Source organism: Macaca fascicularis, chromosome 3, assembly GCF_037993035.2.
Source record: "Macaca fascicularis isolate 582-1 chromosome 3, T2T-MFA8v1.1".
Classification (NCBI taxonomy): Eukaryota; Metazoa; Chordata; class Mammalia; order Primates; family Cercopithecidae; genus Macaca; species Macaca fascicularis.
In genome coordinates this window covers 126,950,660-126,978,618 of record NC_088377.1, presented here as the reverse complement: position 1 = coordinate 126,978,618, position 27,959 = coordinate 126,950,660, and the positions used below count along the sequence as shown (strand labels likewise).

Here is a 27,959-nt window from a genome sequence, read left to right as displayed (position 1 = left end):
CTCCAGGAAAAGGTCTTGACCTCTGGAGAGAAATGCCAAGATAGAAGAGGAATTCCACAGACTACAAACAAGAAGTGGCATTATGCAGGAAGAACCAAGGACAAGTCAGCTTGACAGAGCCTATCTCCGGCCTGCGCTATGAAGGATGAGGTGAACACTAAAGTGAGTGAGCTCCTTTAATGCAAGTAAGAACACATTGCCACCATCAGACATTTAGGTTTCCTCCCTAATAGCAAGATTTGATTTAAAAAACAAACACACCAGCCTCCATGTCCACGAAGTGCTGAAATCCTGGAGGTTGGGCTATAGAGAGGGTCCTCCTCTGACATTATCTGGAGAATAAAGAAAAAATGATTTATCTTAGGAATAACCTCATTCTTCACCTCTGCTGAAAAGTAGAAAAAAACACAAATAAATATTTTAGGTGGATATGCTACTTGACTGCCTATTATGTTTATAATTTTACTTTGTAAAGGAAAATCCTGCTGTCTTTCTACTTAAAAAAAAATGCCTTAAATAATAAAGCTCTTCTCAGGAAAGTCCAATTTGAGGATGGCTATATGTTTTAATGAAGGCTTTTGACTCCTGGGAAATATAAGAAAGAACATCCAGAAATAGTGATAATAGATTTTCTGTCTTTTATTCCTGATGGGAAAGGCTATTTTAAAGAATTTCAATTCTTAATGAAGATACACAACAGATGACAGCACTGATTAACTGGTTAAGCATTCAATTCTTCCCCAGCTATCTAGTCAGGTTTGGATTCTCTATTAAAATTCAATACTTAGGTACACCAGTCAGGGAAGGAAGGAAAAGAATGTCTCTTGCTTCAAACTTATAATGGCCTCCAGCTCTGCTGTGCCCAACTTTAAGTAGATTGCTTAGTTTGGCCACTTCTACTGTTTTTTCTGGAAACCACTCACACTTCTTCTGGGTTGCACTCCTAAACCACTGGAAGTAGTCTGGCTGAGAAGGAATTAGAGTCCAAGTATCTTTTTTTCTTTTACCTGTGCCTTTTGAGCACCCTACACTTTAAAAAACATAGAAAACAAATTTATTGACAACTTCTTACAATTATGTCCTACAGGAAGATTTTGTCGTTACCCACTCCTTCTTTCCAAGTTTTACTGCGAAAGAATAAGCACTGTTAAATCCAGCTGGTGACTCCTATGGAAAAGTTTACCACAGAAACATTTGCAATCAGTTAAGACTTTGGTCCCATAATGCTTAGCAAAAGAAGCTGAAGATCATTCAGAACGGAAATGGAATTCTGTGTGCCAAGCCTTAGAGCTAAGCTTTAAAAAGTCACACATGAACGATGTGCACTTTTCTCTTTGTTTGGTGCCTGGCGAATGGAGACAACAATGGCTTTAAGGAGATTTTTATCCACTGTATTTGTGTCTGCATTTGTATAGAACATACTGTTTCCTTGGCAGGTCACCGAGACTTGCTCACATCTGTTTCTGCTTTCATTTCTATTACCCTATTCATTTCTGGCCAGGAGTCAAAAGAGCTCTAAGTTTACAAGTGCCACGAAGGCATTTGGTTGAGGAGAATATATTTTCTTTCATTAAACCTGTATTTCTGTTTTGATTTTTTCCTATTTTTCACTTAATCAGGATTAATCACAATGGAATAGAGGTTTTTACGAATATTCTGGAAAATGACATTTTAAAGGTGCAATTTACAGTGATCTAAATGCTTAGAAATTTTATGTTTCCTATTGATTTACAGACCGTATAGAGGGGCAGCTTTCTCATCTGTATATAGGCGATGAAAAAGAAAATTCAACATCTTTAAGTTGTGAAGATTAACTATAAACGCATGCTAAATGCTTGGGAAAGGGGGAGAATTATCAATGAAGAGTAGCTCTTATTAATACTTTGTGGCAGTAAAATGCAAGGTTCTAATCACACTCAGCAATTTTTTTGAAAGCTTGCTGGTTATCCTCTCTATGAAATCTAATTATTATGTAGTGGTTTTTCATTAGGACCAATAGCACGTCATCACTAATAATAATGGATGCAAAGGCTTACTGAGGCATAGAAGTTTTATTTGCTTAGCATAGGCAAATGGTCTCGAGGACAACACATTTATGTTTGAGGAAACAGAAACAAATTCCTATAAAAGCCAATACCATAGTGAACATTTGAGAGAAAAATGCAACACTGGTAGATGTGAAAATAAGTCCTGGTACCAGGAATAAGGGAAAACAGTGGTTATCCACTGAAAACCAGATAGTAGACCTAAATAAAATAGACAGTAAGATTAACCAAAGGAAACTATTCTCCATCTCTCACCTCTATTATATTGATTATAATCAGCATTGGCTCTTAATCGAAGGAAAAAGCCAGACCCCACCTAGGTAAGACCAATGCCAATCTCAGTTAACCACTTGACATGACAAATGGATTTGCCTCAGAATGTCGATTTTGTTTTGACCCTGCAATCAGTAAAATTAAGCAAAGAGACTTATGTACACACATCTAGCCCAATCATAACCGTAAAAGATGCTGAAGTTTAAAATAAAGAATTTGAACAATATTTAAAAGACAACATTTTAGGCGTTCATTTCACTTCTGGAGTCAAGTAATATTGAAGAAGAAATATTGTACTATTTCGATAGGATTTACTCAACCAGCTGGATTTAAAGGTTGCTTCTTCCACATGGGTGATACTGTTTGCTGTATCAGGGGAGATGTTTATGATTCTTATCTTTAAAGCTGTGATTATTTTCCATACTTCCTAACAATTTTTCAGGTACCCCAAAGACAGCCACACTCATCTATCTTTATTCTCTAAAAATGTATTTTGTTTTTTTCTCGCTTAGGTGAGGTTGACTTTCATAAAGGAAGACAGGGATTCTTGTAAACATTGGAGTCTTTTCTTTAATCAGTTTTCTTGTCTCCTATTTGGTATCGCTTACTTCCCTCTGGGTCATTTCAATGAAATTAGACCTCACCATGCCATACCAAATAAAAGAAAAGAAAACTATGAATTAATGAAGTTTGGATAATGTAATTCTTTTAATGAAATTCAGGCTTATTGCTTTAAAGAACCTACGGTAATTAAAACAAGACTGAGAACTGCTTCGTTGAGATTCAAATTTAATAAATAACGAAGCGAGATTTGCAATTAGAATAACAGATCAGGCACCAGCCCAAGTATTGCCAATATTTGCTTATATTGTAAATCTGCTTTTTATTCATCTATTCATTCTTCCTTTCAACACAAACTTATTGAGCATGTATTATTTTTCAGGCAGTATGCTAGATGCTAGCGATAGAGTGGTTAACAAGAGAGAATTACTTCTTTACCTGCTTTATTCTGGTATACTTGGAAAAAATTTTCCTCTAATTAACCTTTCCCTTTATTATCTTATTTATATTATTCAATGTTTTCACATAATCAAAAACTCACAATTAAGATTAAATTAATGAGGTTTTGTTCTACTTTTTATAAGGGCAGAAACTGATCAGCAATTCTTCCTTTTTCTGCAGCTGTGTGTCTTAACAGATTAAAAGCTATTTGAATCTGTTTCTTTTTTCCTGACAACTTGCAGGAAATGGATACTTTTTGGCTAGAAATGACCAGAAATGGCAAATCTTGTCTTTATTTCTGCTATAACATTATTATAAGAGTTCGAACCAACAAGAAGTTAAGAGATACAAAGTCAAGGAAATACTGCACAGTAAAAATACAGTGAAAGTAGATTTTGATAAGAAAAAAATGCTACAACCTCCACTAGTGCATAATAATATAGTTGTCTCAGGAGGCAAAATGACCTAGGAAAGTTAAGCACAAGAACGTAAAGCCTTATGGTGCTCAGAAGTATACCTGGCACCGCTGCAGGATACTTTAACCAGAAAGAGCACAGACTTCTGGATAAAGAACTGAATCTAGTGGTCCCAAGTTCTGCTGGAACCTTGGGTCTGTCCCTTTACCTCTTAGGGATACAGTTTACTGGATAAGCAATGGAGTTGCAATCAAAGCCTGATCAAATCCGATTGGGAGTTGTAACTGTGGCCAAGCTCCTTCCCTGAGGGGGCTCTTTCATCAAAATGATGAGGTCAGACTAGAAGTTTTCTAAAGGAAGCTTTGGTGTTGACATTCTTCATTTGTAAAATTAGAGTTAACCAAGAGCTGTTTCCCTAGGTGAAAAATTTATTTTTATTTTTTTTTTCTGAATGGCACCTGTTCCACTCACTACCTTCCTATAAATACTCCTTGTAGGACCACCCGAGCATACAGGAAAAGTTGGTAATGCCGTGTTATGGGCTGGATTGTGTCCCCCCCCAAATTCCTGTGTTGAGTCTTAGTGCCTAGTACCTCAGAATGTGACTTTATTTGGAGATATAGTTTCTAAAGAGGTCATCAATTTAAAATGAGGTCATTAGGGTGGGCTGTAATCCAATATGATTGCTGTCTTTATAAAAAGGGGACATTTGGACACAGAGGCAGGCACAGAGGAAAGACAAAGTGAAGACAGAGAGAGAAAATGGGCATCTATAAGCCAAGGAGGGATGCCTAGAAGAATGCTCTTCTTCACAGTCCTCAGAAGGAACCAATCCTCCCAAAAACTTGATCTCTTGAGCTCTACAACTGTGAGACAAGACATTTCTGTTGTTTATGCCAGTGGTTCCCAGCTCCTAGGCCAAGGTCCTTGGCCTTTAACAGAGCCAAACAGCAGGAGGTAAGTCGAGGATGAGAACATTACCACGGCATTAGATTCTCATAGGAGCGCGAACCCTTCTGTGAACTGTGCATGTGAGGGATCTGGGTTGCGCGCTCCTTATGAGAATCTAACTAGTGGCTGATGATCTCAGGTGGAACAGTTTTATCCCGAAACCATCCCCCTCCCACCCCCGTCCCTGGTGCCAAAAGGGTTGGGGCCTGCTGGTTTACATGACCCACTTTGTGATACTTTGTTACAGCAGCCCTAGCAAACTAATACACCCCACTGAGCTAGTTCCAAGAAAGAAAGAAAAAAAAAAGAGGTCTGACTATGACAAATATCAATAAACAGTGGCTTGGATCCTAGTCTCCCTGCCCCTTCTAAAGACACACCCCAGTTTGCATGTTTTCCTTTCATGGTATCTCCCTTTTTTCCTGTATCTCCCACTCCCCAAATCTGCCTACAGACATATTTTAACTAGACATAAGTAGGCCAATTCGATGCAGAGGATTTATAACCTAATTTGTCACACTCATCCACCCTACTTGCCTGCCTCAGAATATTTTTCTTTATGGCCTGACTTCCTCATGAGGGCCCCTTTTAGCTACAATATCTGTTGAAATGGATGTGGTAGGTCATCAGTGGCCTCCTAGAGATTCTGAGTAGAGGAATCACATGATGAAAAAGGTACTTTAGGAGATGATTAGTGACCAGAAAAGGAGGATGAGGGGAAGGAAGTAGATGCTGAGAGACAAAAATTATTGTCGTTTTTCAAGCAGGTGATATGACCAAGTAGTCAACAGGAGTAGACTAGACCTGTGGTTCTCAAACTTGAGTGAACGTGGGAATGAGCTGGAGGGTTTGCTGAAACACAGACTGCTGGGCCAACCCTTGAAGATTCTGTTTCAATAGATCTGCGGTAGGGACCCAGAATTCCTATATGCGTAACAGTGCCAACTCAATGATAATTGATCATGCAAATTCTATCTTATTTTGTCACCATATTAGCCAGGAATTAGAAGCTGCCATGCCTAAAATTAAGGGAAAATATGAACTGATGCCCTCAAATCTGGCTATAGTCTTAAGTTATAAACGGAGGTGACTAACATTTCTATTCCTCCACTTTCCCCACTCCAGTTGGTAATCACTGATTTATAATTTGCAAAACCCTTACATGTGATTTTCTTTTTAAACATTTTTATTATTTTATTTATATATATATTTTTTTATTTTTCCACAAGTTATTGGGGTACAAGTGGTATTTGGTTACATGAGTAAGTTCTTTAGTGGTGATTTGTGAGACTTTAGTGCACCCATAACCCCAGCATTATATATTACACCCTATTTGTACTCTTTTATCCCTTGTCCCCCTCCCACCCTTCTCTTCAAGTCCCCAAAGTCCATTGTATCATTCTTACGCCTTTGTGTCCTCATAGCTTAGCTCCCACATATCAGTGAGAAGAGGCATCACACTACCTGATTTCAAACTATACTATAAGGCCATAGTCACCAAAACAGCATGGTACTGATATAAAAATAGGCACATAGAACAATGGAACAGAATAGAGAACCCAGAAATAAACCCAAATATTTACAGCCAACTGATCCTCGACAAAGCAAACAAAAATATAAAGTAAAGAACGGATGCCTTTTTCAACAAATGGTGCTGGGATAATTGGTTGGCCACATGTAGGAGAATGAAACTGGATCCTCATCTCTCACCTTCCATTTGACTTTCAAGAGCAATTGATGAATTCACAAATAATGGTTCTGTTCATCATTCTATTAAATAGGCTTTGAAAATATTACCCCCAATTTACAGATGAAAGAAATGATGAGAGAGGGCATTTCACCCCTCTCTCACTTCTGCTCCTGCCAAGTTTTTAACAATTTGCCCAAAAAATTAATGTCCCAACTCTAGAAGTTGCCCTTAACTATACGATGGGAACAATATTAGATTGATCATTACATTCACACAACTAATTTAAAGCAAAGCACCACCCAATCAGAGTCCATTAAAAACAGCAAGTCAACCTTAACAGACTTCTCATTGATAAATTATGGATTGTGCTTGAATGTTCATCCTATAAAACTGATCAAGTTTCTGGGTTTTTTTTCTCTGTCCTTAGACTTCATGTTATATAAAGAAGTGTCAGGCTATACATTCAATAAGTTAGCTCCTTGTGAAGTGAGGAAAAAACAAGCTTCTCATTTCTGATTTCCTTCAAGTTTATGAAGAGAAAAATCCCAAGAACTGTACTTTCTATTAAATGAGAAGAAAGATATGTAATGAGGAAAGAATTTTGTTCAACAATAGCAGCAGTGCCACATAGCTGACCAGCTGGAGTTTAACCTGATGGTGGCTCTGCCGCCCTCCCTTCCAGGGAGAAGCCAGCGTGGCTCAACCTCTCTCCATGAGGGTGAGAGGCGCCTTCACAGAGGGAGTTTGCCCTCAGCCCTCATCAGAGAAACCAGCCATCCTTTCTGTAGTAGAATGTATGCACTTATAAAACTTTTGTAATCTCTCTCTCTCTCTCTCTCCCCAACTTCTACCTTTTAAGTCAGTTTGGTGGCTTTCACATGAGCATTTAAGTGTATTGGGTCCACCCGGGCAAACCTTGGATTTAAATGAGTTGCTTTTATTTCCTTGGGGACTTAATTTTATTCAAAAGATGAGGGTTACACACTGATGCTTTATGTGAGAGAGAGAAACAGAGAGAGAGAGAGGAGAGAGAGAGGCCATTCTGAGATCAACATTTCAACCTCTCCTTCCTGATTGCTATTTAAAGCACTTATTCCAACTTGGGGAGAATGTAATATATAGTTTCTTAATGTGTTTAGTTAAGGACTTCATGAATCATGTGGATTTCTCCTCAACTTAAGTGGTTATTATGCTGACCCAAGGGTGTGCCGTTTTGTGGACACTTCATTTTTGTGTCCCTGTTTATTTGTAGCAAGCAAGCTCAGTTCTGTAAGACACTGATTACAGGGACAATGGAAGTTGTTATCTACTGTAAATCGCATACAGCAAAAAGCTGCCAAGTGGTGTTCACATAATTGAAGAGGTAGAGCTTTCAGACTTGATTGTGATTTTGGGTTTGGGGCTTCCAATTCTAACTCAGGCTCTCAATAAGGCTAAGACCACTCCTTATCTTGAATTGTTCCTTTTTAGGAACAACATTCTAACTACAGATCTTGGAGATCGCATACAAGTTGTTGCATTTAAAACCTCTTTCTTAACTAAGACAATCTCTTCCTCAGTCTTCCTAAAGCTAACGAGTCCAAGCTGCTTCTTTTGCTTGCTGCTGGATATCAACTTTGCAAGGGATTTTACTAAGTGGAGAGAGACTATGGGGGATGGTAGTGGCAGTGAGTTACTTAGTACAACCCCAGGGCTGGGAGGGAGGGAGATGCTGTGCTTTCTTACCAGCTGTTATACTTCAAGAAGAAACAGGATTTTGTAACCCTTTCCTGGCATACCAGTTTCAAAACAAAGGCCAGACTCAGTTTTGACAAAGATTTTCTTGTGAAAATACACACAGCATAACAGTATGAATGCATTCCTATCTAAATATGATTAATAACATGTGACACTGTTTCTGTGTTTTGGATTATCACAAGAAAGTGTGAAAACAGAGGCATTAAACAGTGTTGGTCTCGTTGACATCCAAATGGCGCAGCTATTTGCATCTCCCTCAAGGAAAGCCAATCTTTTCCACTGAGGAGTAGGGAAAGAAAACACCAATCTGAAAAAGAAAAACTGGAGGGTTGGACCTCCTCTTGGTCAAAGCCCAGAAGCGTATTCAAATGTGCTTCACTTAAGAGTTAAGCACAGGCACCTCCCAGGAAATGACAAATGGTCCTACAGCCATAGCTCTGCTAATTTCCCTGCCCCCAATATCCAGACTTCCAGACATCAAATGGTTAGAAAAAGTGTTTAGTTTGAAAAAATTCTTGAGGTTTAGCTTGCCTCACAAACCACATTCTTGTTACTCTTCTCCCCCAGCCCAGTTTAAAAAAAAGGCGGGGGGAAAGGAAAGGGGCATGCGTTGGAATTCTGACGATAGATTTTCATAAAATTGTCCACGTTGCTTGCTGAGGCAAAAAAAAACAAAGAAAGAAAAAAAAAATCTATATAAAGTTATGACTTTTTTAGCTGTTGGTCTTCAATTAGAGATATTTGTCTTCTATTTTTACTTCTTTATCTTCTATATTTACTTCTTTACATCTTGAATTTTTTATTTTTATTTTATTTTATTTTTTGATAGAGGACCTAGTTCTATTTCTCAGGCTGGAATGCAGTGGCATGATCATGGCTCACTGCAGCCTTGACCTCCTTGGGCTCAGGTGATCCTCCCACTTCAGCTCCCTGAGAAGCTGGGTCTATAGGCATGTGCTACCACACCCATCTAATCTTTTTACTTTTTGTAGAGACAGGGGTCTCACTGTGTTGCCCAGACTGGTCTTGAACTCTGGGGCTCAAGTAATCCTCTAGCCTCAGCCTCCCAAAGTGTTGGGATTACACATTTGTGCCACTGCACCTAGCCACATCTTGAATTCTTGTTGTAGTTTTCATTTTGCAATTTTTTATTCCGACAACCTAACTGCATATTTTCTGAAGCTCAAGTTCTCTGAATATACCAAAACCCTTGAGTCAGTCTGTGAGCAGTTTTTAACCTACAAATGCATGGGGCCCAGCCTCAGAATTTCTCATTCAGGCCCAGCACAGTGGCTCACGTCTAATCTCAGCACTTTGGGAGGCCGAGGCAGGTGGATCGCTTGAGACCAGCAGTTCGGGACTAGCCTGGCCAACATGGCAAAACCCCATCTCTACTAAAGATTAAAAAAATTAATTGGGCATGGTGACACATGCCTGCAATTCCAGCTACTCTGGTGACTGAGGCAAGAGCATCACTTGAACCCAGGAGGTGGAAGTTGCAGTGAGCAAAGATTGCACCACTGCACTCCAGCCTAGACAACAGAGTGAGACCCTGTCTCCAAATAAATGAATAAATAAAGTCTCACTCATTAAGTCTTATTTGGGCCTTAGAAAGTGTGATTGGCTCCTCCAGCGGTTTAAATACAGATCTGGGCTTGGAAGACACTGCTGCATAGTATACACCTACACACACACACACACACGCAAACACACATTACTTTCCTTAATGACTACTATCCAATAAGATCAGTCATCATTAAAAGTTCTGTTTGTAATTCTATTGTAGAAGATATCCTATTTTGCCTGTACTGCTAAACTTCTTGAAAAAGTGGCCAGTCTGGCCTCACTTTTCCTACTTCCTAACCCCAGGGCCCACTTTCATTAGATACAATCAGGTTTCCTCCCAACAATTTCTAGATCCATAGTCAGTGATCTCATAATCATGATCTTCTTTAGTCCTCTGCTTCTTAAACATATTTTCAGCATTTAACACTTGATCATCCTCACCTTCTAAAAGCTCCCTTCTTTTTAGGATTATTAAGATCTGCTCTCCCTGGCATTCCCCTAGGTCTCTTCCTCTGGATCATCGTATTCTTTCTGCTCCAGGTCTATCTTTGGCTATTTTGTGTTCCATCTCCACAAATTCTCCTCTGGAAGGCTTATTCAACCCCGCAGACTCAACTAGCATCTCTTTGCCTATAGGCTCTCAGATCTAGTTCTCTAATCCTCACTTCTTTCCCAAACTCCATTTCTCTTTCTTTATTGCTTGTACAACTCCTTTACCTGGCTCTTCCACTATGCCTCCAAAGTAACATATTTCAAAAAGGAAGTTACATTTTCTGCCATACCCCTGTCCATCTGGTGTTTCATGATTCTGTGAATGGTAGCTCAATCCTCTCAGCTATCAAGGCTCAAAGCTACAATATCATCTCTGACCAGCTCCTATTGCTAGCCTACAACATCCAGATGGGCATTTTGCCCCGTTAATTCTTTCACCAAAATATCTCCAACTCAGTCTTCTCTTTTCTGTTCCTACATCAGACTATAAATGCTATTGTATTTCAAAAATGGGGAAGATTTTTTTGAGAACTAGAGTATTCAAAGAAAGATTGTAAATGCTCACCCTGAAACTGAACAAGCCTGGAAGGACAGGTAGGCTCTAGGAAAGTCAAAGGAGGAGAGGGAAGGAACGTCTTGGGAAGATCAGCAGGATTAAAGGTCCAGATGCAGGAATAAGCATGGCATGAGCAAGTACAGTGAGAATTTGTTTGACTAAAGCCAAGTGTGTATAAAGCAATCTTCAAAAGTTGCTCCCTAATGAACTATGCTTCCAGGTAATGATGTCCTTGTGCAATACTATCCTCTTCAATTTCAGTTGGCATTGTGACTTTCTTTTTTCTACAGAATGTAGTGGAAGTGACACTGCATAACTTCCAAGGCTAAGACAGAAAAGTCTTGCAGCTTCCTCGTTGCTGTCTTAGAACACTCTCTGGGAGCCACATAAGAAATCTTCCTGCTATGCTAGAGGTGCCAGATATAGGCATTTCAGTAAACAGTTCCAGCTGAGCTCAGCCTTCTAGTCATCCCTGTTAAGACAATAGACATGTGAACAAAGCCATCTTGCATCCTTCAGACCAGACCAGCTGCCATCAGGATCCTAAGAGAACTCAGTCAGTACAAATTAGAATAGAATAATTTCCCAGCTAAGCCCTACTTGAATTCCTGATCTATAAAGCAGGAGATATAATAAAATTCTTGTTGTTTAAAGCCACTTATTTTTAAGGTAGTTTGTCAGGCACCAACAGATAACCAAAACACAAAGTCACAGTTTATTGAACAGTAAAAAATAGTATTAAATGTGTATGGTGGTTCCACATTCTGGATAGTCTTGAAAACACCAAACAAAGAGGCTCTTCTTACTGATATAGGATAATTGGAAGCCAGTGAACGTTTTTGAGCAGTAGGTAACTATCGCATTGCTAGTTTGGCAGAAATATACAAAATGCACAGACATTTTGGCAGAAATACTCAAAATGCATAGATAAATGACAAGTATTTGGCAATTTAATTTAGTAGACCTAGAGTTCAAACTTAGCTATGTAATATTGAGAAAGTTACTAGCTTCAGCATACTACCTCAAGGAAGTGTTGTAATGGTTAAATGGGTGACATACATGACAGTACTTTGAAAATTCATTCTAAATACACTTTAAAATAAATTCTTGTTAAACCGATGAAGGAGAAACTAGAAGCATCAGAAGCAGCTAACAAGTTGGGACAGCAATCTGGGTGTGGTAGGATGCATTTCTTGATTAGGATGATTTATTTGGTCCCTTTACAGCCTTATTTTTTGTAACTTTCTGATTCACAATATGTGCTCTGGCCATACTAACTATGAAGAGTGGATTCCAAATGCCATACCTTGTACATTTTTCCTTGATTTTCGTAGTTTGAATTAATCACCCTCTCATTGGTGCCTCCACTGTACATTGTACTCTATGAGGATTCTATGTCATATTAATCAGTAGTTGTTGGTTTATGCATTTGTCCCTTCACTAGCACTACACTCTGAGCACCTTTGATTACCTGGCACATGGTAGGGCTTTAACGAATGTTTTTCTATTTATCTGTTAGCTAGAACATTAGGGGTAACAACAAAAGAAGGACTGAAATAAGAGACATCTTAAAGGAAAAAAAAATAGAACTTCATGATTTCCTGAATTTGAAGAATGAAAACTATGGAATGATCAGAGGTGATCTTGAGGTTTCAGATGTGTGCAAATACAAGAACATTAGTGCACTAGGAGACTTGGTGGAAATAAGGATTCTAGACATAATGGAAGAATTCTGGAAAGCTGAGATATGAATATGTTGAACTGAGAAAATGGCAAAGCATCCAAATAAAAATATGGCCAAGGCAGGCGGATCACCTGAGGTCAGAAGTTCGAGACCAGCCTGGCCAACATGGTGAAACTCTGTCTCTAGTAAATATGCAAAAATAAAAAAAAAAATAGTTGAGCATGGTGGCGGATGCCTGTAGTCCCAGCTACTCAGGAGGCTGAGGCAAGAGTATGGCATGAACCCGGGAGGCAGAGCTTGAAGTGAGCCAAGATCGCACCACTGCACTCCAGCCTGGGTGACAAAAAAAAAAAAAAAAAAATAGCTGTGTGTGCTGGTGGGCACCTGTAATCCCACCTACTCGGGAGGCTGATGTTAAAGTGAGCCGAGATCACGCCACTGCACTCCAGCCTGGGTAACAGAGTGAGATTCAGTCTCAAAAAGAAAAAAAAATCCAGCTAGTTGTGTATATAATGCTATCACTGAGTTCATAAAGCAGAAGTCAAACTTTTTTGGTTGCAGCACTTACATCAGTGATGATATTTGGTATCTTCTTGATAAAAGGTTTTCCCAAGGGGTAGTGTAGGGAGAGAAGAAGTCCATCCTTAGAAACCAAGAGAAAAAAAGAAGTTATAGAGAGAAACCGGAATGAGTCAGCATTAATAAAACTATCCATGACAGTGTCACAGAAGCCAGCAGCTGTTGCCTGCTAGTCAGGATTGTGTTCTGCAAAGCATCCCATGTCCAAATCTAAGTTCAAACTCAGAAGTCTGCCTTTCCCCTCCTTGCTTTGTGAATGACACCATCATCCATTCAATGCTTTAAAGGAAATTTAGATACCATTCTCAATTCTTCCTTTAACCCTGATATTCTATCAACAAATGTTATGAAGCTATCTCTTAAATGTAATTCTTACCGTCTTTCTACTGCTCAACCTTCTACCTCCATGTTTCATGATGCAACTGCTCCTTAGCTGACTGTCTCCAATATTAGCTCCCCATGATCCAGCCCTCCCACTGCCAGAATAAGTGTTCTAAACCACAAATCACACCAAGAAGTGCCCTACGGAGAATTCCTCAATGATTCCTCATTTCTAACACTATATACCACTGCCTCTATGATATGAGCACTGGCGCTTACTTCTTTTCTGATTCTTTCCCACGGCAGCCCACGTTGCAGCCATAGGGAATTACGTGCAGGTATTTCAAATACAATTAAAGCCCTCAAGTTCCGCCAGGATTCTCTGTCTCAGAAATGTTACCACAAGGCAGAAACCTGGTAGTCATATTTAATTCCTTTCTTTTCCTGATTCTCACATCCCAAATTCACCTAATTCTCTTCATCCTCAATTTTATCACCCCCACATCCTACCACAATTCATCTAGCATCATGAAGAGTCTCTTAAGTTCCTCTTACCTGTTCCGATCCATTCTCTAGACCATGGAGTTATGTTTCTAAACACATATCTGATCAGAATTAGAATTACAACGAGGTTAGAGTTAATATTTGGGTCAGGATTTAACACTTTCAGAGAGTTCTAATTGTTGTTAGAATAAATTTCTAACATGCCTTTCAAGGCCCTCCCTAATTTTCCTCTGACTAACTTGGAACGTACTTGCATTAATTCAACCCCTATCTCACTCATCTTCCTTCCCTCCACTAACTTGTACCCATTTGTCATGGACTCAATATCTGTGTCCCTCCAAAATTCATTTGTTGAAGCTCCCAATATGATGCTATTTGTAAGTGGGGCCTTTGAAAGGTAATTCCGTTTACATGGCGTCATGAAGATAGGGACCCCACGATGGGATTAGTGTCCCTGTAAGAAGAGACACCAGAATGCCTTCTCTCTCTCTCTCTCTCTTTCTCTCTCTCTCTCTCTGTCTTTCTCTTTCTCTTTCTCTGCTATGTAAAGACATAATGTGTCTGCAAGCCAGGAAGCCAGTCCTCACTGGCAACTAAATTTGCTGGCACCCTGATCTTGAACTTCCTAGCCTTCATTACTGTGAGAAATAAATGTCCGTTGTTTAAGCCAACCGGTCTATTTAGTTAACAGTAGTCGGAGCTACGACACTGTTGTAGTTCTGAGTTTGACATTTCCTCGGAGTCCTTCTCTATGTCCCATAACTAGATCAGGACCCCTGCTATATACTCCCATAGCACCCTACATATTTCCCATAAGATGTTTCATCACAGTTTATTCTGTAGACTTGTTTAATGCCTATCTTTTCTGCAGGAATCCTCTTGCCTTAGGTTCCCAAATCCCATCACAGTGACTGAGACATAGTAGACACAAAATACACACTTAATAGATGAATGAGTGAACCACCTGATTGAACCATGAGGCTACCATTTTGCATATTCCTCTTTACTTCTTGGAGTGCCAACCCAACAAATCCTCACCCATCAAGATTGATCTTCTGTTCTTGGTGATCCATCTTAATATTCTCAGGCAAAGCTAGAAGCCTTATTTCTGTTTTCCCACAGAAAGACTTCTATCACTAATCTTTTTCACATTATTTATCTCTCACGCATGTCCACCAAATTATAAGCAACTTGAAGACAATTGTCATCTAAAGCATCCTTCTATCCTTACTGCCTATGATTCAATACATAGTTGCTGAATGAATAAGAAATGATTCACATGAGAAAGAGGTAGGTTAAGTAACGTTGAAAAACAGGGATATCCTAACTATTCAATGATACTAGTTCTTCATTATCTTACTTGAAAGAAATCATAAACATACAAGAAATAATATTTTCTTTTTAAAAAGAAATGTAGAAAATAAGAGTGTAAATGTAGCCATCTACATTAGGAAAATACCTTCATTGAATAGTGAAACTGCTCAGCAAATTCCTTATTATTCCCTAGCATACATTTTTAGCCCATTCTTTATTTGTAAAAACAAGTAGTAAAGATTCCTTAATGTCCTTTGAGAAATTCATCTAAAACATTAAACACCCTACAATTTTAAGTTGTATCATGAGTTTCCACTCTGCTTTCTTAAACAATTCTTTTTCTATTACATTTATAATTCTTCTAATTACCACTGCCATTTTCTGGCTTTACTGTCTGCAAATATTTTGGAGACAAAATCTGTAGAAGGAAAACATTAAAGTTCCCAGATTTGGTGAAGTGTTCTATTTCAGACCTCTGCCATTGACAGGTCACAAGACATTGATGAAGTCACTTTATGTCTCTGGAATAACTCCACTATGCCCCACATGAAGTGTGGCCATCAGGACTGTAAAAACAGAGCAAATGGTCTCCTAAATCTTTTCTCACTCCCTGCCCCTGCCAGGGGCTTTCATTGCTGCCGAGGCTTTATCCAGACAGTTTCTCCAGTTTGAAGAACATTTTCTATTATTTGAGACCATTATAGATGGCTCACATTGATTTCCCATATTTTTACTCATCTTTCCTTCTCATGAGACTCTGTGCTTCTTTTAAAAAAAGTTTTCACATGAAATGTGCATAACATAAACCATCTTAAAAGTGTAATCAACCATCTTAATGTGTAAAATTCAGTGGCATTTGGTATATTCACAGTGCTGTGCAACTGTAACCACTATCTAGTTCCAGAACATTTTCAACATCCTCGAAGGAGACCTTGCACCAATTATGCAGTCATTCCCAATTATCCCCTCCCACCAACGCCTGGCCACCACTAACATGTTTTCTGTTTCCATATGTTTAGCTATTCTGGATACTTCATGTAAATTGAATTATACAGTATCTTACCTTTTGTGTCTGGCTTCCTTCACTTAACATTATATTTTCAAGGTTCATCCATGCTGTAGCATAGGTATGCACCATATTCCTTTCTATGACTGAATAAAGTTCCATTGTGTGGATATGCCACATTTTGTTTATTCATTCATCTGTTGATGGAATTTGGGTTGTATTCACCTTTTTGGCTACTGTAGGTAGTACTGCTATGAACATGTCAGCTTCTTAAAAACTGGAGTTATATATCTTGACGACTTCTATACCTGGGTAATGGTTACATAAAAAGTCTTGTTGATAATGATACAAACTAAGGTTTTAATAAATATTCAAAGGCAAGCACCACATACATGCACATATACAAATCCTGCTTCTCCTCCTGTCTTCCTCATCCCAAGTAACGATACCAACACCCACTTAGTAGCCCAAGCCAGAATTCTCACCTCTACTCTCCATATTTAATTGACCAGCAAGTCCTATGAATTCTAGGTCCTAAATATCTCTCTGCTTCTCTCTGTCTTCACGGCTTCAGCTTTAGGTTAGGCCCTCACCATCCATTGGCCTGCATTGTTAATTATACCCCAAGTACTAACATACATATTGTTCTTTCTCAAACATGACTTCTCTTTCATGCCTCTCTTCACTTAGCAAAAGTTAAATGAGTACCAACACTGACTGTAACCGTGCTAGGTTTTATGACACAGTACTGAATAAGACAGGCAAGATCCCAGCCCTTGTGGGACTTACCTTATACAGCAGTGGCAATATTGACATTTGAGGTGAGTAAGTCTTTGTTATGGCTCTGTCCCATGTACAATAGGATGTTTAGCAGCACCCCTGGCCTCTATCCACTAAATGCTAGTAGCATACACCCCTGCCCCCAGTTAATGACAGTCAAAAATGTCTCCAGACACTGCCAAACATCCTCTGGGGGACAAAATCACCTTGGATTGAGAATCACTGTTCTAGAGGGAGATTATAACATTAATTATATAAGTACAAATTATGATGTCACCTCCCACTACAAATATTGTATCATCTTTCCTAGAAAGGGTTTTCCTTTCCTTTCTGTTTCGGTGAATTTCTCCAGGATTCACTTCCAATGTTACCTTCTTCTTGAAGCCTCCTCAACTTCCCCAAGCAGAACTAGTTACTTTTTAACTCCCTTAGATCTTGTTAATACATTGTTCACTGCATTAAGGAAAAATACCTTTGTTTTAAAGAGCTAATGCATTATTTTCTCAGGTAAGTTATGGTAACCTCTGCCCATGCATGAATTGCCCCTACATCAAATTTTAACAAACAAGGTATTCAGTATATGCAGTTTAGTTTTGTATACTTTTTCTCAACCACAAGAATTTTAGTTCCAGTATATAAGAATTATGAGTTACTCCTTTCGGGGATAATTAGAAAAAGAGGAAATTGGGTGATGGGAATAAAAAAATAAAGGAAGGCAGATGGCATGACAGTAACAGAGGTTTTTGCCTTGAGGCTTTAGGAAATTAGGGAATCTGAGGAGACGTCAACCAGGACCTTAAAATGGAACTCCCACAGATGCAAGGAAGGAGGGAAGTAGTATTTGTGTAAGAGGGGCCTAATGGCATGTACTTTGGGGAGTTACCTCTGGGATTGAGGATGCAGAAGTCAACAATTCCAAATCATGAAATCAGAAAGGCACTACACATTTGGATGGAGAACCAAATTCGGGGGAAAGATCTTTCATATGTATATCATTTTGGCAAAGCAAAGCAAATTTATGGGCATTTTATTGAAATGCCAGAGGAGAAAGACCCTGAGAAATTTCAACGAGCAAGAGATGATAAATGGAAAGCAATTGTACCGTAACCATTACTAGTAATTTAAGATGTGAAAAATGCTACCGATATTCTTTATTTGCATGCTGTCCTGATGGTTCTGTTTTAGAGATAATACAAAGAAGATTTATGCGAGTTTGCTTCTAATCCATCTATAACTGTATTGTCCCCCTAAAATCTTAAGTACCACAAACTGCAATATCTTGTTATCCTCACAACTGGGGAGAATCTACTCTATTTGTAACAGTCTCCTGAGACTGGAATTTCTATCTTATTCCTTTTTCTATTCCCACATCTACATTGGGCACATAATAAGAACTTAATCATTATTTGTTGAACATATAACTCAAAACAAGATGTGGCAGGAGGAATTAACAAAACCTATCCTACTCTCTCAGATGGAGATTCTGAGAGCAAAGTGGAGATTGGGAGCAGGCAGAGCAGAAATGCACTCAGCTGCAGACGATAGACAGAAGTCAGAAGCAGAGAAAGCATGGAGGCAATAAGCCAGAACGGCCATCAGAGAGGTCCTGCTCAAAGGAGTGTAGGTGCTGCAACAAGTGTAGGACTGTAGAGTCCTAGGGGAGCAGTATTGGAGATCCAGGCAGTTAGGTCTGCAACAGTAACTGACATGAATATACAGACATGACACTGAAGTTTAGGAGCAGAACTCCAGCCTCCAGGGTGTAAGGAAGTGGTAACAAATGACTGATTGCCAAGATCATAGCTCAGGCCCAATTTTTTTCTTTCTTTCTTTTTTTCTCTCTCCCTTTTTTCTTTTCTTGAGGCAAGATCTTGCTCTGTCACCCAGACTGGAGTGCAGTGGCACAATCTCAGCTCCCTGCAGCCTGATCCTCCCACCTCAGCCACCTGAGTAGCTGAGACCACAGGCACACACCACTAGGCCTGACTAATTTTTATGTTTTTATTTTTTGTAGAGACAAGGGCTTTCTAGGTTGTCCAGGCTGACCTCAAACTCAGGCTCAAGCAATCCCTCCCATCAGGCCGAATTTCTAACATTGTGTCTTACACAGACAGTAGTAGTTTTGTTGAATGAATGAAGGAAGGAAGGAGTGAATAGAGTGATTGATTTTTACCAATAATAGAGGAACAGGGCACATTATCAAAAGAGAAACTCAAGTGCAAGAAAACAAGAGGGATGATATAAGAATGGACATACAATTTAGTCTGGTTTCAGAAACATGAAGCCCAGACGAAAGAACAGAGCCCCAGAGTGAAATACGATAAACAATGCTTAGAAAAGGCTAGAACTGAGCTTCTTCAATTTATCCTGTACAACAGGTCCTGTTCCAAGTCTGGGCAGGAGTATGTCTGCCAGTGTGCATAAATGGCCACAGTTGTAAAATGAGGTCCCTGTCAGAAAACCCAGTAGGGACTCACAGACATGAACAGTGACTTATGTGACTGTTTTAGTCTAGCATCTTGCACATTCTGAAGTTCTGAATAGGAAGATCTATTCTCTTACCTAATCTCCTGGGTACTTCAGAAGGAAAGTCCATTTTTCAAGGCTCCAGAGTGTCATTTTTATTCAAGTGTCAAAACGTGACACGGAAACTACAGGGAATAGAAGCATATGTCTCCGATGTCAATGTGTAAATAAAATGTTTCAAAACATCACCTTGGGCCTCTGAAGGCATTTTCTAGAAGGAGTAATGAGTTTACAGTAAACTATGCATCTTTTTTGCCTCACCAGATCTGCTTAATTACCAAGGGAATGGCACCCCAAGTCCACAGAGTGGTGAATTCCAAAATACTACAACAGGGAGAAGTTAATTGGTCCACGGAGGAGCTGAGGCTACAGCCCAGACTTCATTAGCACCAGGTTTTAACCATTACTCAAATCACATTCAGCTTTCTTGAAGAGTTCATGTATACCCTTCAGTACAAATTTTTTCGCTGTAAATATGTTAACTAAATAAGTTTAAATAGAGTTGGGATCAGCAAAAAAAGGTTTAAAATTCTTCCTTTCATGCTACAAATACTGTAATAAAGAATAATTAATAGCTTTTCAGAATATCCAGCTACCTATCCCCTTGTACTAAGGAGAATCAGGAAAAGAAGGGGCTTAGACAGGCAAGGGGAGACGCTGGCAATGGGTATGAAGTTCCTGTTAGAGAGAAGGAATGAGTTCGTGATCTACTGCACAGCATGGTGACTATAGTTAATGATAACGTACCATATACTTCAAAGGAGCTAAAAAGAGAGGATTTTTTAATGTTCTCACCAGAAAGAAATAATAAATATTTGAGGTGATAAATATGTTAATTAGCCTGATTTGATTATTCCAAATGTATACATGTATCGAAACATCACATTTTACCCCACAAATATATACAATTATTATTAGTCAACTAGAAATAAAATAGAATAAAAATAGTATGTAAACAGACATATTAAGGAGAGAGCAAAAAAATGTGAAGGAGGCTTTTTGGAGTGAAGGAGAAGAGAGAAAAGAAGTTATCTTCATAACTGGACTTCCAGATTTCCATTTTGCCCTACTCTATTCTGCTTGAGGTTATCAAAGTAATTTATCTAAATCCAAGTTTAATCATAGCAGTCATATTCCTCAACACTAGTAGTTCCCTAACTGCAGCATGATCAGAATCACCTAGAGGGCTTGCTTGCTAAACCACAGATTGCTGAGAAGCCACACCCAGAGTTTCTGATTCAGTGGGTCTGAGATAAGGCATGAGAATTTGTGTTTCTAACAAGTTCTAAGGTGATACTAATGTTACTGTCCAGGGACCACACTTTGAGAACCAGTGATCTGGAGAAGGTCTTTAACTTTGAGCTTCAATTTTCCCCTTGTAAAATAATTTTTTCCTTGTAAAACTCTTCAGATTGTTGTGAGTGTTAAATATTAAAAAATATTCCAGACAAATGCTAGATGTTATTTTAATTTAAAGGAAGGAGTAAGAGGCTTGCAGTCAAGAGGCCAGTCCCCTACTTACAGGTCTACCATAAGTTGACTAGTCAAATAACCTCTCTAGGCATGTTTTCTCATTTATAAAAGGAATTAATTCATGCAACTAGCACTTATCGAATACCTGTTGTATACCAGACACTTGTCAGACAATAGAAATGCCATAGAAAAACAAATCTTGCTTCCACACATTTATAATTATGATTATGATTTGGACGATATTTAAATTGTCTTCCCACTCTCAGTTATTTCATGACTTTATAATTAATAAAATCAGCTTTTTCCTATTCTTATGGTATTTTATTCCTCATAAATTTGACTTAAATATTTATGAGCTATTAGGTAACAATTAGGTATGACTATTGGGTGAACTGCCTAAAATACGTTCGTGTGTTAAGTAAATTTCATGTGTTGATTGCCACTATATCAATAAAAGAAAGTTTCTAATGTGTGGGTTAAGTAGTAAATCATCAGTGAAGTAAATAACCAGTATTTATATTTAAGTTCCTTATTTTCCAGCTATGTCATGCCAAATCAGTTGTTTATTGGGTAAGTATTTGTTGAGCATCTACAGGTCAGCAGACACTAGGCCAGGATCTAGTGATAGAAGGGTAAATGAAATTGGCATTGTGTCTGCTATAAAAGACCTCACATTCAAGTGAAGCTAGTCAATGAACAATTAGCACTTTTAATTAATTAACTAATGTGGTAGATATTAGGTGTTAGAAGTATAAGCCATTTTGAAAATGTACAATAAAAGGACTTGACCCGTTCTAGGATATCTAGGAAGCCTCAGACAATTCACTTCAGCTTTCTGAGCCTCAGTTGTCTTATAAAACTGAAAAAAGTCATAAAACACACCCCCTAAGACGTAGATAATGATTGTTGGCACTTAGAGATAATTTATTTAAAATTCCCACCACAGTACTTAGCACACTATATAACAGGTAGTTATGACATCACATTATTCACATGCAGAATTCCAATGGTCAAAATCAAATTATAAAGAGTTTATCAGGGCCAGGCACAGTGGCTCACACCTGTAATCCCAGTACTTTGGGAGGCCGAGGCAAGGCGGATCACTTGAGGTCAGGAGTTTGAAACCAGCCTGGTCAACATGGCACAACCCTGTCTCTACTAAAAATACAAAAAAAATTAGCTGGGTGTGGTGGTGGCTGCCTGCAATCCCAGCTACTCAGTAGGCTGAGACACAAGAATTGCTTGGATCCTGGGGACAGAAGTTACAGTGAGCCAAGTTCGTGCCACTGCACTCCAGCCTGGGCAACAGAGTGGGACTCCATCTCAGAAAAAAAAAAAAAGTTATACTAATAACTTAATTTGCCAGTTTTAAAAAATAAAATATAAACTGTATTAATTGCACATATAGTATCACATAGAGTTAAGTCTTTATAGTTCTTTTTCTACATGTAATATATGAACCAAAGAGAGATCTTGGATGAATTAATCAATTATCAACACCCAGACTCTTTCTTGCAACTGGAAGTAAATGTTTCCGTATTTCTTTCAGCTACTTGAATTGAAAAATATGAGTCTGGAAGCCAAGCCAATAAAAGTTCTAACAAACCAGAGTGGACTTTTGGAATGCATCAACAGTCTGGTGTTTTTCAACTTAGGGATGGATTTGGAACTGGCTGCAGAAATGTTATCAGCATCTTCTCAAAGAAAAAGGCGAACTTAACTAAAAGTTGAAATTTGTGTGCCCAGATACATCCCTCTGAATTATGGGGCTTGGAATAGACAATAACAAGATACCACAAAACAACTATCTCCATACAATCTGTATAAAAGAATACTCAGAATCATGTGTAAGTAAAGAAGTGGTTATGTATTTCATATTTCTAAACTTGAAAAATGGGGCACTGGAGATTAAACTAGGATTCTCGAAATATGAGATAAATCGACTCTGTCTACACATTTTAAAGGGACCTCATGAGAAAAACTGATGATTCACTAACAAGTTAGGAAAAAAAATCCATACACACTTAAACGTTCCTTGCTTCAATACTAAAAAGCAAAGGAAGAGAGGCATAACATAGAAAACCTAAAGAATATTTTAGTGGAAGGCTTTAAAATGGGGGTGAGTGTTAAAATTCAACAGCTGCTTCAAATGGTCTTATTCTAAACATGCATAATCCTCTTGCATAGTAATCCTAACATCATCCTTAAACTCTATTCAGCTCCCTATGGACTCCTGCAATAGCTAAAATTCCACACCACATGTGTTTATTACCTCACCTTTCCCTCTTCCACTTTTGCTCACCTGGATTTTGTTCCACTGAAACCAGTTATCAAGGTCATCAGTGACCTTCAAGGTGCTAATTTTTGTAATCTTTTTAGCCTTTTCTGGACCTCTCAGAAAAACATAAAACTTTTCAACATCCTAAAAAACTATTCTTTCCTCCCTGCAAAACCTGTTTTCTTTCGTTCTGTGATGGGGACATTATGGTTTTTCCCCATCCGCAGTGGCTGCTCTTTCTCAGTTGCCTTGAAGATTTTTCCTCTTCTGTTCATTCTTTAATGCTGGACCTCTTCAGAGTTTTGTCCCATGTTTGATTATTTTCTACTTTCACACGCACATATAATCTGGGGGATTTCATCACTCCCATGACATTAGTGATCTGATGACTCCTTTATCCCTAAGTCAAGGCCAAATAGAGATTGTGGACTTGAGGCCTAAGTATCTAATTATCTATGAGACTTCTCCTCTTAGATGACCCAAAATCACCCAAAATTGAACAGGAATTGGCCTCTTTATCCTCCCCTCCCCACCCCAAGCTGTCTCCTCTTCAAATGTTCCCCAAGTCACTGGATGGCACCTCCAGCCAGTCAGTTGCCAAAGCCAGAAACTGGCAGTGCTCCTTGAGTCATCCCCTTGAGTCCTTCCTCTTTCTCCCCATTACCAAACATCAGAGTGCTTTTCTTCTACTTCTGAAACATTTCTAAAGCTCATCAACTTCTCTTGAGTTCCCCCACTTCTATCCTAGTTCAGGCTACCATTATTTCCCCTCAGAATTCCTGCTGCAGCCTCCTAACTGTTCTCCCTGTCTCCACTGTGCTCCCCTTCCAATCGTTACTCCACACTGCAGCCCCAGTCATCTTATTCAAAACACTCTCTGGTTTCCTACCTTCTCTGTTTAAAATAATCTAAACACTCCCATAGCACACTTGAGAAAACACAAACACCAGAATACAGCCTAAAAGGTCCTTTTGGATCTAATCTCTGCCAAACCCACCAATCGTATCTCTAGCTCCTTCCTCTATCCTCCCTCTTTTCCACCACAATCCCATCATACTGAAATGCTCCATTCCTCAGATTGCCAAATTTTTCAGTGCTTCTGTGCCCACACCACTCTCACACCTCTTTTTAAAATTCTGTTTGTATTTAAAGGTTTAACAAGGATGCTGCATCCTCCAAGAAGCCCTCCTTGACTCCACTTACCTGATCTAGATGAGATGTCCATCCTAAATCCTCCCCTAAACATGTAAGCATTCTATTCCTCTATTGCAGTATTCATCACACTCTTCTCTATCCTCCAACAGACTATAAGCCCTCTGAGGGCAATGACCTTGGCATTCTGTTTCATAATTATATACCCACCAACCCAGTAAGTGCCTGGCATAACACTAAATATTACTTGAGTAAACATACATCTTACCAGCCTGACGTGGTGGTTTATGCCTGTAATTCTAGCACTTCGGGAGACCGAGGTGGGTGGATTACCTGAGGTCGAAAATTCAAGACCAGTCTGGCAAACATGGTGAAGCCTTGTCTCTACTGAAAAATAGAAAAATTAGCCAGGTGTGGTGGTAGACGCCTGTAATCCCATCTACTTGGGAGGCTCAGGCAGGAGAATCGCTTGAACCCGGGAGACGGAGGTTGCAGTGAGCCGAGATCGTGTCATTGCACTCCAGCCTGAGCAACAGAGGAAAAACTCTGTCTCAAAAGAAAAAAAAAACAAAAACGAAAACAAAACATACATCTTGACTCATTGAAATAATCAATGGGAACTGAATATCCTAATTGATATCACACGGAGCAGGAATCTCTATAACTTTCAAACAAATATCACAGAAAGAAATCAGCCCTTGCTGGGCACAGTGGCTCACATCTGTAATCCTCGCAGTTTAAGAGGCAGAGGCAGGTGGATCGCTTGAGCTCAGGAGTTTGAGACCAGCCTGGGTAACATGACAAAACCCCATCTCTACAAAGTATACAAAAAAATTTGCCTGGCATGGTGGCATGCACCTATAGTCCCAGCCACTAGCGAGGCTGGGGCAAGAGGATCACGTGAACCCAGGAAGTCGAGGTTGCAGTGAACCCAGATGGCGCCACTGCACTCCAGCCTGGGTGATAAAGTGAGACCTTCTCAATGAATAAATAAATACAGAATAAAAAACCAGCACTTAACTCTTCAGCTACCACATTAATTATCAGCAAATACCTTCTAAGCAGTTGTTTGACAACCAAGTTAACTAGAACTGGAACTAGAATGAGATAATGTGGTATTGCTGCTTCTCACAGACTGGATCCTCAATGGATGTTTGAAAGGAGATATCAGTCCGATGTTTAACTTTGATCAAAGAAAGAAATATAAAATTAAGACATCAGGGCCTTGTCAGGCTGTTCTGCATTTCTGTATTAACCAGACTCTCAACCATTTTCTTGCCATATGTAAACATGTGGCGCAGTTTGTAATCAGTGGGTTATAAGGAAGCTAAAGAAATTATCTTTTCTTTCATTGAAAATAATTTGGGAATAGGGACCCAGGCATTAACAGTCTAGCACCAAAGTTGTAGGAATCTTTAGTCTCCTCTGCCTCCCTTCTTCCATCCCTCTATTCTCAGTCTTGACCCCACCCCACTCACTTACTTGTTTTTCCTTCTACTCATTTTCTCCTCCCTCCCTCTCCCTTCTTCCCCACACTAGAACCATCAGGGCCCTCACCAGGGCACTCAGTTCAGGTTCTGGTTCAGCTCTCGCAGCTCTACCAGTCCCACCCCCATCCTAGGAAAAGCTGCTCCTTATTTGGAGTCACAAAAATATTTAACAGAGATCTAACTGACCATTAAAAAATTCCTCCTTTAAAACAAACACCTAATCAACTATTTCCCCCCAAGTTATATGTAAAAACAGCTGCAATTAGAACCTGATTCTCACTTTAAGAAAGAAAGATGCCTGTTTAGTTTTCTCCACTTTCATTGCTTCTTTCTAGGTCCAGGGCCTCCCACCAAATGCTGACGGCTGCCTGCTTCAAACCCTGCCACATCAGCAGGGAGGGAGCCCAGCGGCATTTGGTATTTGCATCAGTTTCCAGGAATGCTTTTCAAGTTATCAGTTCACTCTGCTGCCTTTAGCAGAGACGTTTTTCCTCTAAGTTTATACATGTGTGCTTGAACTTATAGTCCTCTAATTCTCAAAAACTTGCCTAGGATTTTTCTTTTTTGGCTAAAAGAGAAATAATAATCACACTTCTAAAAACATTCTACACTTTAAACTATTTTGACAACCACAACAAAACCTACCATGAAGTGTTTCAAATTGGGGGTATCTATTGCAAATCCAATGATTGAACCAACTTGACCCCCGAAGCGTTATCAGATAACCTCACTGAAGGGTATTTGGAGGGTTTCTTTCATAAATCTGTTGCATTACGACCCTGAGTCATTTTGCTCAGAATTAGTTTCTGACTCTCAGCAACACAGGACAAATGCACACATATGCCCTGCAAAGGCAATTCAGCAGAGTGGTAACAATGATACTTAGAAATCATTGCTCATTTTTCTGATATGCAGAAAAAAAAATTGTTATGATGTAGTATTAAAGTTTTTCTCTCCTGATAAAAATGATTTCCACTTTAAAAGATTTTTTGTTAGTTCTGTAACTGCGATATTTCAGGGAAAGGGTAAAAATGTTCTTGGAATATACAATTCAACCTCAGGTCTTTTGTTGCTGTGTTGTTCCTAGAACCTAGAAAACTTCAAACATTGTTACCTAGTTAGAAAAAAATTTGAATGTGGATTGCTCCTTGTAAACCCCCTTCTAGGAATGACCAGACACCCTTTCAAATTCTTTCACTCCCAGTTACTTTAAAAAATCATCCAAAGTTGTCTTCCAAGTCAGTGCCTTTAATTAGAATAAAACAAGGGTTTATTGTTTTTGGTTATCCACTTTTACTTGCATTAACCTTTTTTTTTCTTTTACATTTTGAAAGAGTAACCTGCTTTAGAATAGTCCCTTTTATTTACAGAAGCTGCTGATGGAGTTAACTTCTGCAGAAGTTCTTCCTTAAGGCAAAGCAAAAAAAGGGGGGAGGGGGTGGGAGGAAGGAAGGGAAAAAGATTCTCAAGGAACTACAGCCCACTCGTTTCTGTTTCTTAGAGACAGAACTGACCTAAAGATGCCCCCTTTGCGATGACTTCTGGGATAGAGCAGCACTCTGACTAGGCCCCCGCTGCCTCATAGGGGCCTTAGGCAAGTAGAGGAGAGGCCTGACACACACACACACACACCCACACACACACACACACAGCCTTTCAAACCTAGGACCTGGAATGCCATCCCAAGAAGCTTTAGAAAAGGGCACAGGACCTTTGGCCTCCCACCTCAGGGTCAAGGTACCAGCTCCTCCTCTCCCTAGTAGGGAGTGGAGGGTTGGATGGAGGCGGCCAGAGAAGAGGGATGGTGGGTGTTGGGGAGAGAGTTAACATCTACGTTGGTGGGCGCACTGCTTGGGGTGTTACCAGCGAAGACTACGAAGACCCCAAGCTCGAATCAGAAGGCCCTCTGGATGTGCTAGGGGAGGTGCTTGGGTGTAGCTGTAAGAGATGGGACAGAGAGTAGGCAGCAAGGTCAAGAGAGACCGGGGGCTCACGGGAGGGTTGAAGGGTCCAGGCTCAGGATAGAGCTGGTAAATCCGGACAAGGAGCCCATGGAGGAGGAGAGGAGAGACTGGAAACCATGAAAGATCTCCCACCACAGCCTTAGAAAGGAGAGACTGAGAA

At 39.4% G+C, this 27,959-nt stretch overlaps 1 long non-coding RNA gene across 1 annotated transcript; it reads right to left on the bottom strand.

The window, feature by feature from the left end:
• Positions 1–264: 264 nt before the first annotated feature.
• LOC123572329 (uncharacterized) lies at positions 265–26,190 on the bottom strand. Its single transcript, XR_006696819.2, has 6 exons — positions 26,116–26,190; positions 25,400–25,528; positions 24,614–24,732; positions 19,479–19,567; positions 12,981–13,055; positions 265–332 (listed from the first exon to the last, which is right to left on the bottom strand). It is a non-coding gene; the product is annotated as an uncharacterized lncRNA (long non-coding RNA).
• Between the last annotated feature and the right edge of the window lie 1,769 nt (positions 26,191–27,959).